The sequence below is a fragment of the Akebia trifoliata genome, chromosome 3, assembly GCF_017979445.1.
Source record: "Akebia trifoliata isolate Shusen 1 chromosome 3, ASM1797944v1, whole genome shotgun sequence".
Lineage (NCBI taxonomy): Eukaryota > Viridiplantae > Streptophyta > Magnoliopsida > Ranunculales > Lardizabalaceae > Akebia > Akebia trifoliata.
The window spans coordinates 39,935,505-39,950,501 of record NC_141377.1 but is presented as its reverse complement, the minus strand read 5'-3'; the positions used below and the strand labels follow the sequence as shown (position 1 = coordinate 39,950,501).

Sequence of the window (14,997 nt, the reverse complement as noted above, 5' to 3'; positions counted from 1 at the left end):
TTTTTTTTTTTTTCTTTTACCCTTTTTGTTTGTGGTTTGGTACCAAAAGTGCACTAAAATTTTATGGTTGAATCTAACACCATGGATTTAGATAATAAGCACCACTCAAGGATCTGTCAATCCCAATTTACTTTGAGACGAATATTAGAAACTTTTATCTTAAAAATTTGGGGTCCTTTAAACAATTCTTTTTTCCTTAATTCAATTAAGTATTTTTCTAAATTAAAACATAATTTGATAATAAAATTCAAGGTGCCAAATTTGATGAATTGGTGATGTCTATTAATGGTGTAATACCATACATATACTAGAGATCAAAACGCCCACCATCACCAACTTACCCAATCCAAAAATAAATAAAACGTTTCTTTTCACATTAAATTATTTATTTTTCTTGGAATAATTGAAAAGCAAGCAAAAGGGGACCAAGTAAAATTGACACTTGGCATCCATGTAAAGTAGTAAAGAAGAGAGATGATTGGATGTTGCATGCCAAACCGAAACTCCACCATGATTCTTTTATTATCTTGACATCCTCCTAATGCACTTCCTACAATTTTATTGGCCAGTCTTGACGGTTAAGACTTCGCACTGCAGCTATTTTAATTTGTGGGTCCCAATAAGAGTTCGTTTGTGTCAAGAGACATCTTAGTTGTATGTAGTTTTGCTTTATTGGATAACAAATCCCAGAACACGTAATTTTGTTTTCTTTTTTATCATCTTTTACTAATTAGTTTTTTTTTTTTTTTTTTATTACAATTTTTAAATAATACATACGTGTTATCTACCAAAATAAAATAAAATATATTATTTTCCCATAAGGAAACATAACATAAGAAACTCTTAGAAGGAATCTCTTCAGATTGGCCCGTGTCATGAGGGAGACATACATCAAAGTTACTGAAAAAGCTATGATCACTCCCTCTTCCTACCCCCATTTAACTGGGAATTGAATAATTTCATGCCACGTGGCATCACATGAATTCTATGATAAGTGCTTTTACCTCAATTCAACACGTGTCTAGCATACAATTGTAATGTTATATAACTTAGGTTTCGATGTAACATGTTGTAATTTTAAAGTGGGAAAAGAACCCATATAATGATGAAGTGTATATCAATAACCGCCCCATTTCATTGGTGGTGTTGGTGCATGTACACCAAATTAAGCATTCAAGAAAAATAAGCAAAAGGGATGTAACCAAGAATAAAAAAGAAACCTTTTTATCTCACTAATTTATAAAATTCTCTACGGTTCTTCCGAAGGAAACAAACTTTAATTGGTAAGGCATCTCTCCTTACAGCCCTCTCGTGTCTTTTCAAACAATTCCTTAAAGACTAGGTGAGTTCTCTTTATCCTTCAAAACAATTCTCAAATCCAAAAGAAAGGAAAAGTAATACCCTTAAGTGTGTGATTGAAAAGCATACAAAATTCCATTTTACCATAACAAGTGATGAGGATTGAAGAAAATTCTTCTCTTGGTAATGGCACTTGTGTTCAACACAACTCATCTTTGATTCCCTTCCCACACTGCCTTTCGGCATATAATTTCTTCTTTTTTTTAAGGCAAAAAGAGAGGTGGAATTGGAACCTTTTTTCAAGCCCACACCAATACCCACTCAGAGGTCCCACTTTGCATCCAATTGTGTGTTTCATAATATTATCTACACATTTCAATGTAAGGTATAGAGTCCCTCTGATGGCTGTCACATAATAGCAGGAATCTTCTACCCAATAGATTGCTTTTATTCCTGTTATCGGTAATAAAATAGTTCAATTTCTACCTTCGTTTTCTCTTCTAAAAATAAAACTGTTTTCTTGAGCTTCTGATAAGTAAAATTGGCATTAGGAACGTAGTCGTGACTCATTTGGAGGGGGAGGAAGGGTTAATTAAATTCGGAACAATTGAACTGTGACCAATGATGACAAGGCTGTTTAATAATTGTGACCTAACAGTCGATACGTATAGAGGACCCACTCTATGAAATGGAGTACTCAGGAAATGCCACTTGGTTAGTACACAGGCGCCCCTTAGTGGGACATCGGTCATAGAAAAATGAACAATAAAAACACATGTGGACATCTTCTCTTCGCTATCAACAAGTGTCCTCTTGTGGGGGCATGGGTATCAATTATAGGAAGCAATGGGTGTCATTTATAGGGCATGAGAAGTTTGACAATATTGGTGCAATCGTTGTCTCTTTAGAAAAGAAAGTTATTTAGGGTCACTCTAAATAAGAAAAGACTTTCACTTTCTAAGGGTTTTTTTTAAAAAAAATCTCATGCAACCCTTGCTGGACCACTTAGTTTCTCATCTACTAAGTCAATCACTTGATATCCCTAAGTTTAATATGAGTAGAGAACTCATTATAGTATAAAGAGTCGGAGGCCACTAAGGAGATGATAGCTGAAAAGTGAGATAACCTACTTCATAATGGAGAAAGAAAGAGACAAAATATAACTCTTGTGGTAAACACGTGGATGATAGGATTTAAAAGGTAGGCAAAACCAATATATAAATTATGCTTGATTGCAAGTATCTTGCTTTGGAGTAAAAGGAAAGTAAAGGAAGAGACCACTTCAGGTCTCCAACACTAAGTGCTTTACATTTTTGCTACTTAGTGTTTGACCATCTCACTTGTTTAGTGGTTTTGACTATTGGATTTGTTGGTCTTCCCTGGATTTGCATATCAAAATGAAGATTAAAGTAATCAAGTAAAAAAAAAAAAAAGAAATGGAGAAAGCTAAAGAAGTCCAAGAACACATGAAACCCAATAGAATTGGAAGAAAAAGTCAAAACCATAGCTTTTTTTTTGTTCACTCTTTCTCTGGGTGGATTTGCAAGGTCAACAACATGACCTCAACCATCGTTAAGTCGCACAAAAACATGAACAGTTGACTATGGCATGCTTTTCTCTGAGAGAGTGTGCTTACCTAGATTATAGAGGTTGACAATTGCATGCAATTGGTGAGATCTTGAGTTCCATTAGATTGGATGTGCCACATATCTCTTGCAACTAACACCACTTTCGCAAATGTAATAAGTACCTGTGTTAATTTATGCTTGAAGGCTAAGCATAAGGCCAAAAAGGTTAGCTTTTTGTTGCCCTCTAAACCAAGTTAGATGCATAAACAGGCGCAAATATTGACTATATAATTAACATGTTTTCTATAGGAACACTATCAACATCAACATCATCAAAATTGGTGGAGGCAGGAATAAGATCAACACGATATTAAAAGAATACCATGGGTTCAACATTTCAACCGAAAAGTCTGAAGTTCAAGTGATGGTATCATCATTCACCTGAATTAAAAATAATAATTTAAGGTAAAATTTACACTCGGCAGAAATGATCTTAAACAATTAGAAGAGGTGACCATACATCAAATTAAGCATTTCAATGCCTACAACATGCTTGTAGGTCAATGCCTAAACCACATTGAATCATCAACATAATTTTTTAAATTATCTTGAAATTAGCTAAAGAATAACTGATTATCCTCCATACACGTTTGTTGTGTATGTTTATTTTAGTAAGTAGATGAGTACCAAAGCGAAAACGAAGTTCCAATGGTGGGAGTTGAAATCACTTGCCACATGGAATGGTGGATAGTGTGCAGGCATGTAATAATGGGATGCTCCATGCAAGTTAACCGTATGATTTTCTCTGCAATACACCTCAGATCTACTATCGTATGAACAGACTAAATAAATTTTCAATCTAGTCTTCTAAGACCATGACCCAAGTTTTAGCTAATCAAGTTACTCATGTGCGAAGAATAACTCACGCTTTCCTTTCTCAAGCATTAGACAAAAGCAGAACACATAACATGAAGTAACAGGTGGATTTCATACCATGCAAAATTTCTGAATCAAAATCCAGCATCGAAGAGCTAGTAAGATATCTGAACCTTTTTTTTATAGTTGTATGGTCGTCCTGCCCTTTTGGAGAATCAGCTAGAACCATTCGAAACACTTGATTAAAGGAAGCAACAACGTCAGGGGGACTCCTTTGGAACCCACCACTTTTTGATATATTTCTATGAAAATGATGTGATTTTGAGGTTTGCAAGCCGGTTGAACTCACACTTAAATTTTCCCCAAAAAAGCATCCATGAGGTCACTGGTTCAATCAAACAACAATCATGAAAGTAAAAATGTTACCCAAATGTGGACCTTCACTATTTATTGTGAGGCTTGGACCCCACACCACCAATTTCTGCAAGTTACTCACCTTCATTATCAGAAGCACACTCCCTTGTATCTATTGATTGTTTTAAGAAAAAACAAACTATAACACAGGAAAATACACCCTCCATCTTGATTTAATAATTTTATTGTTAGCTACAAAAAATTTAAAAAATATATAGGGGCAGGATCAAGAGTCAAATAGTTGGCTCTTAATCCCGATCCATATATATATATATATATATATATATATAGGGTCCCGTTCAGCAACAAACATTTTGACAAACATTTTGGCAAAACATTTTTCAAAACATGGGTTAGAGATTTTGGAATGGGCTGATTTTTTGTGAGGATGATCTCTACGGTGAGGAGATCCTCCTCACCAAAAATCAGCGAATTCCAAAACTTTTAACCCCGGTTTACAAGTTGAAAAATCGTTGACCGTCTATTGTTTGTAAACCATTTTTGATGGGGTTAGAAGTGTTGGAATGGGCTGATTTTTGGTGATGATGATCTCCTCACCGTAGAGATCATCCTCACAAAAAATCAGCCCATTCCAAAATCTCTAACCCATGTTTTGAAAAATGTTTTGCCAAAATGTTTGTTGCTGAACATTTCCCATATATATATATAGGCTTAGGAAAAAGAAGATTTACCAGCCAAATGAGCATGAAGATAAGAATTTGTGGGTGAGTTTGTGATTGTTTAGTATCCTTGAGGTCATTCAATTAACTTGGTTTTACAGATAATGCATGGATTTACATGTACATCTGAACCATGTGTGCATGTATGTGTGCTCCCATACATATGCATGCAACTGGGCATGTGATTGGATGTGCTCAGTATGCATGCATAAGATTGTCATGTGTGAGTGAACATGCAGCTTATCTTTCAGCTCTAAATGGATTTCCTACTACCATGAACAAAGAATCAAACCTTCTTCCAATTATACAACAAACAAAGCTAAGCTTATCTTTGATTCCTTATTGTGTTCCCCCATTTCTATCTATCAGTGCTTTCATGACTTTTGCCTGAAACATTGCCTAGGCAAGCACGACACCTAGTTGGGACCCTTTTACACATTAGAACTGGAAAATTTATTAGCATTTAGATTTCTTGTGATTTCTGGCTCCTCTCTGTTTATTAGGAGACATAATACATTTCTGATGACCATAGGCACAGATTTAATGATTCGAATGCCTGCCTTCTGATCTGCTAAATACTTTCAGAAATATTATTAATAAATTTTATACAAACCCAGTTTGCTTTGAGTTGTCTAGGTGTCCAAAGTAAAATCATTTTTGGGTTCTAAAACTTCAGGTCAATCAATACATATATTATATTTAATCTGTTATAAAAAAAAAATGAATAGGTTATAACTTAAGCTTCATTAGGCTTCGTGAATATTCCATTCCTAACGCTTTTGACTACACTTCTATCTATAAGGACTATGTTCATCATAACTCCAACTGTGAACACTCCATTCCTAAAGCACTCTCAAAGGCACATGGGAAGAGTTGAACACGCATCAGCCTCGTACTTCTAACATAGAGGTCCAACGAAAGCAACGTGAAGAGTTTCAGGTTGCTAAGTTTCTATCGGAGCTCCATCCAGACCATTAGTCCATTAGGGGGGCAAATGTTAACCGGTGACAATATCCCATCATTGCATAATATCTTGTCACGACCACATGTTGTTGTGCCTTCTCAATTCACTACCCATATAACTTTATCCACGGATGTCTCCACTATGGTTTCCTCCGAATCTAACAATGATACATCATTTTCTAGTGGATGACGTGGTAGTTATGCCTATGGATATGATCGAGATTTAAGGGGGCTTGTGAGATCGTAGTAACCGTCTATGCACACATTGTGATCGCTTCAACCACAGTTTTGATGAATTCTAAGATAAGTTTGGGAAGCCTACACGGGCCAATCAAGCCTCTATTGCAATTGATTATTGTAAATTAAGAGTTTGAGAAGAAGAAGAGATTAACATGGGAGGAGTCGAAATTGACTCCCACCCTAACCGCACAATTTTTATATATCATAACCAAATAACAAAAAGAAGAAAAAGGCAATACTACCCCTACTACTAATAACTTATTACTCCTAACACTCCCCCTCAAACGGGAGAATATATATCATATAATCCCAACTTGTTATAAATATAGTCCACCCTACTACAATCCAATGACTTGGTAAACAAATCAACAAGTTGATCTTCAGACTTCACATAAGTAGTAACAATTTCATCATTCAAGAGTTTCCCATAAACAAAGCGACAATCAACTTCAATATGCTTCATCCTCTCGTGAAACACAGGATTAGAAGCTATGTGTATGGATGCTTGGTTATAATAAAAGAAACTCATAGGTATTTCTACAGTAAAGCCTATGTCCTAAAGAAAATGTCTCAACCAGGTTAGCTTACAAGATGTGTGTAACATAACATTATACTCAGCCTTAGCACCAGATCTAAAAACAACTTTTTGTTTCTTTCTTTTTCATGTCATAAGATTACCACCCAAGAATGTACAATACCTTGTGGTGGATCTCTATCTCAAGGAGAACCTGCCCAATCTGCATTTGTATACCCTTATATGTGAGTATGACACTTGATTTGTATAACCAACCACGTCTTGGGGAACCCTTTAAGTACCTAACAATACATTGCAATGCTACCCAATGAGATACTTTAGGAACTTCCATAAACTGACTAACAATACTTATAGCAAATGAAATGTTCCACCTGGTAATGATGAGGTAATTCAACTCCCCAACAAGTCTCTTATACCTACCAGGATAATCAAAAAGTTCTCCCAAATCAATAGTCAACTTTTGTTTTAGATCCATGGGAGAATCCACAAGTTTAGACCCAATTAAACCAGTCAATCTCCCACTAAGCAATAAACTTAGGTAGTTGTTCCATATACACCTCTTCCTGCAAATCACCATGTAAAAATGCATTTTTCACATTAAGTTGGTATAAGGGTCATCCAGACATAACAACTAAAGAGATAATAACATGAACGAAGGAAATCTTAGCCTACGTCTGTGTATAACATTTTGCAACCAATATCATTTTTAATTGATCAAATGTGTCATTTTGGTGGAACTTAACAACATAAACCCATTTACATCCCACCAACTTCTTTCCAAAAGAAAGAGATATAAGATTCTATGAAGAACAGTTATTTCCTCTTCCATTGTTGTCCTCCAACCCGAATGAGATAAAACATCCTGAAGACACTAGTAACATAAATAGAGGACACTGACAAAATAAAAGCAAACAAAAAAGAAGATAATGACGCATATGACACAAAGTTAGCAATGAGATGTTTAATAACACAAGAACAAGTACCTTTACGCTGAGCAATAGGTACCTCAAACTGAAAGTAGAGTTGGAGAAGGAGTTGGATCTACAAATGAAAACAATGTTGGCATTGTTGGTGTTGCAACGGTCTTCCTATAGTACACTTTAAGAGGTGTAGCAGTAGGAATATAAATAGGAATAGGCAATGTAACAAAAGTAATTCTAATGTCATTAGAAGATGTGTTAGAAAAATATGAGACGGACTCAAAGAATGTAATATCTACACAACAAAATGTTTATGCAAAGTAGGACCATAACATTTATAGTCCTTCTATGAACAAGAGTAGTCAATGAATACACATTTTAAACTTTTTAGATCTAACTTATCCCAATCAAGCCTTAAAAAATTAACAAAACTAACACATCCAAAGACACATGGAGTAAGATGAAAAGACAGACTATTAGGAAACAATACCTTGTGTGGAGATTAACCCTAAAGAATAAGAGTAGGCACCCTGTTAATAAGATAGCAAACAATGAGAACCATGGTTTTAAAACTCGATTTTGCGTCTCGTCTAGTCCATGCCAGATATCGAGTTGTCTTGGAAAAATTTTCCGATACGTTTGAGACATCTAGTTCAAAAATTTGAAAAATGAACATGGGATTTTAAATCTCATCTGAAAAATTGACTTGTCTATCTCGTCCATGCTTGATACCGAGACGACTCAGGTGATACCTCTCGGTCTCGGACAAGTTTTGAAACCATGGTGAGAACAGCTTCACACCAATAAATTTTACGAACTTTCATCTGGAACATTAAAGCACTGGCAACTTCTAATAAATGTTGATTCTTGCATTCAACAATCCCATTTTCTTGAGGGGCATACACACAAGAAGAGTGATAAATAATTTCATAGGAGTGAAAATACGTAACATAATGACCAAGAAAATATTCATTAGCATTAACAGAATGCAAAATGAAAATAGGCATACCCAATTGAGTTTTCATTTCCATATGAAATTGTTTAAAAATTGTAAACAAAGTTGAACGATCTTTCATTAAAAACAACCAAATTATTCTTGAGAAATCATCTACAAAAGTAACAAAACACTAAAATCAAAGTATGACGGAACTCTTGCAAGCCCTCCACACGTCATAATGAACTAAACAAAAAGGACTAGACACTATACCATTCACACTAGGTAGAAAAAAAGTACGATGATTTTTACTTAATTGACACGCTTCACAATCAAATAAAAACTCATGACTCAAACTAAGAATTAAACTACATAGAATCCGAGAAAATAAGTCACCAAACTTGCAGTGCCATTGAAAAGTGTTGGAAGATGAATGAAGTGTTGCATTAGCAAGAGCACGATCCAGATAATATCGGCCACCTACTTCACACCCACCACCAATCATCTTCTTCGTCTTTAGATCCTGAAAAACACAATGGTCGAGGAAAAAGATTATTGAGCATTGTAATTTCGTTGTCAGTTGACTAATAAATAAAATGCTAAAAGGAAATTTAAGGACATAGAAGACAGAAATCTCAGGACGGGACTGAGCTGTACCCAATCCAACAACTTTAGAAAATGAACCATCAACCACTTTAACATTTTGACAAGTAGAGGAACGAAAAGAAGACATCAAACTAGAGTTACATGGCATATGGTCTAATGCACCAGAGTTAATAATCCACAAACTAGATGTGGATGGTAAACAAGTTGATGTAGATCTAGCAATGAGTTTCTCATACTCTTCCCCGGAAAGAAGAATGGAATCCTTCACCTCAAGTTGATCAGAAATAGTAGAAATAAGTGTATGATTTAAATCTTGAATTGATGATGAAGTCGGATGAGCAATGGGTTTACAATGTAAATCCTAGCAATAATCTATTGTATGTTCATCAAGGCCACAATAGGTGCACTTATGGCCTCCCCCTGAATCTCTACCTTCACCACGACCCCCTCGACCACCATGAGTACTTCGACCGTGACTTCTACAATTTCCAAGAATCGTTAAAGCTGATTGATCACAACTAACATTGCTACTATCTAATAATGTGGCTCTCTTAAGTCGATAGAAAACATCTGTAAGTGATGAAAGATCCTGACTACCTAAGATTTGGGATCTAACTGCCTCATACTTTATTTTCTATTAGTAGCCTTCAACCGCTTCTAATGTTGCTACTACTCTAACACTCATTGGATGCCACTACATTTATTGCTTCCGAGCCATCCTCATTTTGGGTAATAGATTCCAGTTCATTAACTCATATGACACTAACTAGAAAAAAAAATCTTCTTTACATCGAGCTATTCATCACTCATATGTTATTATGTTTGATGGCTCCCATTCAGTTATGTGTTCCAAGTTGAGTATAGGTAATATATATACTCCATTCTGAGGGAGGGTGTCAAAATAGGATACAACCATGTATTTAAATACATTGAATAGATGGTGAGTGCTTGAGGAAAGTATGTGAGTAATTGTAGCAATGTGATTTTCGACTAAGGAAAATTTCATTTCCACTTTGTTATTTTCATGAGATTAAATAAGGTCCTCAAGAAATATTGTAGGACAATAAGTACACAAGGAGGACCTGTATGTCGAATTCCTTGTAAACTTGAAATGGTCACAACTAGGGATGAGAATGGCACCTCACTTATGATTGGCACAAGTAGAGTCTCTATAAGATAGAATGACCATGTCTTGGTTATTGAAGCAAATGAATTCATGATACAAGACAACTTATGTTTTATCAATTCTAGGTATGTTCTACTTTAGAAAGAGTGGCAAGAAGACATCGGATTCATAAAATCTTGGACTTATTGGATAAATAATTGAATAACCTTTCAAATGACAGACACAAAAATAAACTTAATACAAAAAAGTTATATCCCTCGCAATAAAGCCTAAAGAAAAGATATGTGAATAGTATTCAAACTCAAATCAAATTCCTAAAACAATCAAAAGATAATTTAAAGCTAAAATATAATAAAAGTTTGAGTTTTAAAGAAGTTTAGATAGGTTTTATATGCACTATGGTAGGTTTGGGTGGTTACTTGTGACCCAAGAAAGGCTTGGATGAGCTGATCTCTCACAACAAAAACAACATAAAAATGTAAAAGAAGATGGATTGAAGAAGAAGATAATAGATTTATCTTGGAATCGCACCAAAGATTTCACTGGCATCATACCACATAGTTTTTAATCACTGGAAAAATCACAAGAAAAGAGCTTTAACATTTCTTTTTATTCAAATAAACTAAAAGAAATCAATTACAATAATCATATCTAGACTCTCACGTGCTAAACAATTACAAAATTATCATTGGAACCCGTGCCTATTGCTAGATTTGCGTCCCACAATACTTCAGACTTACTTGTGGATGTATTATACTATTATTATATATGATCTCAATCAGAAGAAAATGGCAACTTAAATAATTGCAAAATTTCCATTGGAACTAGTGGCAATTGGCTTGATTTGCGCCGCGTTACTTCGAACTTACATGTGGGTATATATTATCCAAACCCAAAGAAAGTATACTTGGTAAAATACTACTTCCAATGGAAGATATATTTTCTCATGTATCAATTACCCTTAGACCTAAGGAGTTTGATTCTCACAATGGACATGTATTAGTTACTTTGATTTACCAACCAGTGATGCCAAAATTTGTGTAGATAAGTCATAGGTATTTTGGGTAATTAACCTTATACTTGAGTGCGACAAAGTGTCCAACAAGAGATCCACCACCTTATTAAGGATATTATACCCAATTCATAAATTAACTATTTCGGTTGGACACAAAAATCAAGTCCCAACAGCATTTGATAAAAGAGTTTTACCTCATCATTCAATATATATATGATAGAATATTGTATTTTAGAAAGAATTTTTCTTAGGAAAATATTTTTTGTGCCAAATAGAACCAATTGAAAATTGTCAAAAAGTATTTTCCAGAAGCCATAGAGGTTAAACAGTAATGAATTAATTCCATGAGGACTCATGAGAGATATTGTATGGTACATTGGCCAAATTGTTATGGATACATGGAATGGGGCTCTCGGTAATATTGTAATCTCTTTCGGGTTTAGTTGTAAATAATTATTTGGCTTATCTACAATCAATAAAATTTTAACTAAAAATTTAATTTTATTAAATATTAATTTTTTAGGGTTTATTGGAATTTAAAAAGAATAAATGAACCAAAAATCTATAGCCTAAGAGGTTGGAACCCAAAAATATTCCACAAAGGTAATGAGATGTCTTTAGTTGCAGATAATTTACTAGGCTTATTTGCAATTAATAAAGTTTTAAATAAAAAATTAATGTGATTAAATTTTTAGGATTGGAATCTAAAAATAATATATGAACCAAAATCTATAACCTAAGAGGTTGGAACCCATAAGGGAACACCAACCTTGTTATCCCTCTCTACAAAAGAGGAACAAAATCTAGAGAAAAGACTAGTGGCTATTTCCGGACATTAAGGAAATGAAGGCTCCCTATGTCAATGTGATATCCTTTGGAGGCTAGACCAGATCAGATCTTGTGCTCAATTCAACCATCAGAGTGAAGGTAATTTTGTTTTATGTCTCAATCACTCAAATCAGCACACGAAGATTAAATCAGATCATCTTTGAATTTTTTCACCAATTATTTAAAATTTTATGTTTGACTTTTTGCTTCAATTGTGCCTTGAACACCTAGGATTGAGATGATCAAGAGTTTAATTTTTTATCAACATTGCTATCCATATGAAAGCTTCCACTTTGGAAGGAACTTGTATACCCCAGATAGATCCCACTGAAGGCTCCTCTCCCAACAAAACCAACCAAAGCCTCATAAAACAAACTCACAAGGAATTTCCCTTTAGAATACTTGCTCAAAACCCAAGGGTCCTTTTCATCTTGGATGTCCAAAAATCTCTTGAAGATGACTACTAAGGGATATACAGTCCTCAATTTCTCTATCCAAAAGATTTATCCAACATATAAGATTATCAATATTTTGACAATTTTTACCCACAAAACTCTAATCATGCTCTGAAGGCTTGATCCTTTAATAGTTTTGAAAGGTTGTGCATGTTCCAAAACTACATATGAACTATAATACCTGAACCCTTCAACCTGACATGGCAAACATCAGTATGAATATGGGATTGTCTTGGATATGAGTGTATGACCCATTTGTACCTATGTTTTAAATTCAAAATATTTAAGCAAGCGTGGAAGATATCTAAAATTGAACATTATATATATAAAGCATGATAATATCATAATGTTATTGTAAATATAGATGCCTCTATATCCGGTATCAAGTAAATCTAACACCAATAGCCCATACTCTAATTCTGGTATGTAGCACATGAATCAATGAAGGTGGAACCACGTACACATAGCAGCAGGGATGTATAAACCATGACAAGAAGTAACGTCAAGAATTGCCACAAGGGAAAATTTAGGTTATCAAGAATGAAACATTGGATCAAAGAACCAGAACATGACAAGTGAAAAAGAGTGGAAGATGACGCAAATACTCCATCATTTCCATTGTATCTTGAATTCGCCTCACAATTTCCCAACAGAAATTTCAATTACATTAAACTCCCTCGATTCATATTTGTATCTTGTTGCTTCCCATTTGTTCCTGCTTTATAATACATTTTAAAGTCTTGTTAGATTTTTCATTATCCATGACAATCCCCTTGAGGTCAATGGTTCCATGTTTGTGTTGAAATCATAGAAACTTATAATTTTCTAGACAAATGTATGTAAAATCAAAATTTTACATCTTCTCTGTTGTTTTGCATTGAAATAGAAGCCAATAAAACTTTTCTTTTTTTTTTTCAGAAAAAAAATGCACATCTGCAGATTAATCCAATCCAACCTAATAATTCACATTTCAGATAACTCATAAAATCCACAAGAATTTTGGCAAATTGCTACTGTTCTAGTTTATTTAAAATGGTAAAATTCACCAAAATGAGTTATGGATCGGAGTTTGGCTTGAAATTTAAGATCTCGAGATTATTTTTGTTATCAATAGCTTGTGCGAACAAAGAAAATCACTCTCCACGTAAATATATATTAAAGAAAAAAATAAATTCATCAAAAAATAGTGATCGAATATAAACCTTAAAGCGAGCGAAACAGAAGAGAAGATCAATTGATCGATCTTCGTATTATTCTCCATAATTGGAAACCTACGCAAACGCATTGGAAATTCGAACAGATAGAAATAAGAAATTACTCTGATGCTGATGAAGTTGGGATTACCGTGAGAGGTAAAACAATTTTCTGAGTTAAAAGAAGCCCTAATTTATATGAGATTTTAGGAGTGGCGGGCTTTTCTCTTTGAACGCGGGACTTTCCAATCTCAAATGTAGTTAGGTTGCATTTTAGGTAGTTAGGGCAGTTAGGTTGCACTTTATTAAAGTGAATTGAGATGCCCTTTATCAAGTTGATGTAGTTAGGACTTTATTAAAGTGAATTGAGATGCACCTCTAATTGCATTGTCTATTTATCAACTGAATCTCTCCAAAGATCTGGAATTTGTTGGTTAAGAGTCTGACTAGCCTTACTAAGTTAGTAAGGATTTGATCCTTGGACAAGCCTCGTGAGTTGTGACATCAAAAAACATGATTCGATGCTTCGGAGATGTAGAGGACAAAATTCTAAGAATTTTGTTAGAAGAAAAAAAGAAACAAAAGGATTTTTTTTTTTTTTACTGTTGGAGTTAGGTGGAAGTTCGATGGTCGTCCAGGATTTTTTTAATTTTTGTTTTTAGGATATGAGTTTCTCAATGAGATTTAGAGGTTGGATACTTAGATTCCTAATGTGATAATCCATTTGAACAAATCGACCCTTGGTAAGGCCTAAAATCTTACCTAAGAAGAAAAATATTTCTCAAGTGTAAATGAATAAATTGTCATGAAACCTTCAAAAAAATTTAGAGAAAATTACTCAAAGGATTTTCGTGGAAGGGTTTCTTTCTAAACAATCCCTTAAGTTTTGCACGGTAGCTTGATAGGACATTTAGTAAACTTTTTTCTTTTTTAATGGTCATTTGTTACTAGCAAACTCACAGCCTTTTTACTATTGAACTCACCACAATTTACTATCAAGTTCACCAATTTTAAAATTAAAAGTGGTGAACTCGACACTAGTAAAACTCACCCATTTTTAATTTTCAAGTTTTTTCAATTAAAATATATGAAAAGATCAACTAAAAACTTGGGATAATGACTAGTTTAAATGATTACAACCCAAAAGAATCATTCTTGATTGACTTTCATTCAAAAGTTAAGGAAAAAAATGAAAAAAAATCGTAATTTTTTTACATACATCTTTAAAAAATTTATAATAATAAAAACTCTTAAAAAGAGTTACTTCTTTCTTAAATCTTTTTTGACAGAATGGAGTCTCCGAAATTCAATTGAGAAGTCAAAATTTCAATTTTTCAATAAAAAC

The 14,997-nt window shown here is 34.0% G+C and overlaps 1 long non-coding RNA gene across 4 annotated transcripts; it reads right to left on the bottom strand.

Moving 5' to 3' along the window:
• Positions 1-4,814: 4,814 nt before the first annotated feature.
• Positions 4,815-14,025, bottom strand: LOC147406915 (uncharacterized). Of its 4 annotated transcripts, none has more exons than XR_015176636.1 (4): positions 13,662-14,025; positions 8,826-8,952; positions 6,947-7,616; positions 4,815-6,856 (listed from the first exon to the last, which is right to left on the bottom strand). It is a non-coding gene; the product is annotated as an uncharacterized LOC147406915 (long non-coding RNA). The 4 variants fall into 4 exon arrangements; XR_015176637.1 differs by having other exon boundaries at positions 6,996-7,616; XR_015176638.1 differs by having other exon boundaries at positions 6,838-7,468; positions 7,559-7,616; positions 13,662-14,016.
• Positions 14,026-14,997: the final 972 nt, after the last annotated feature.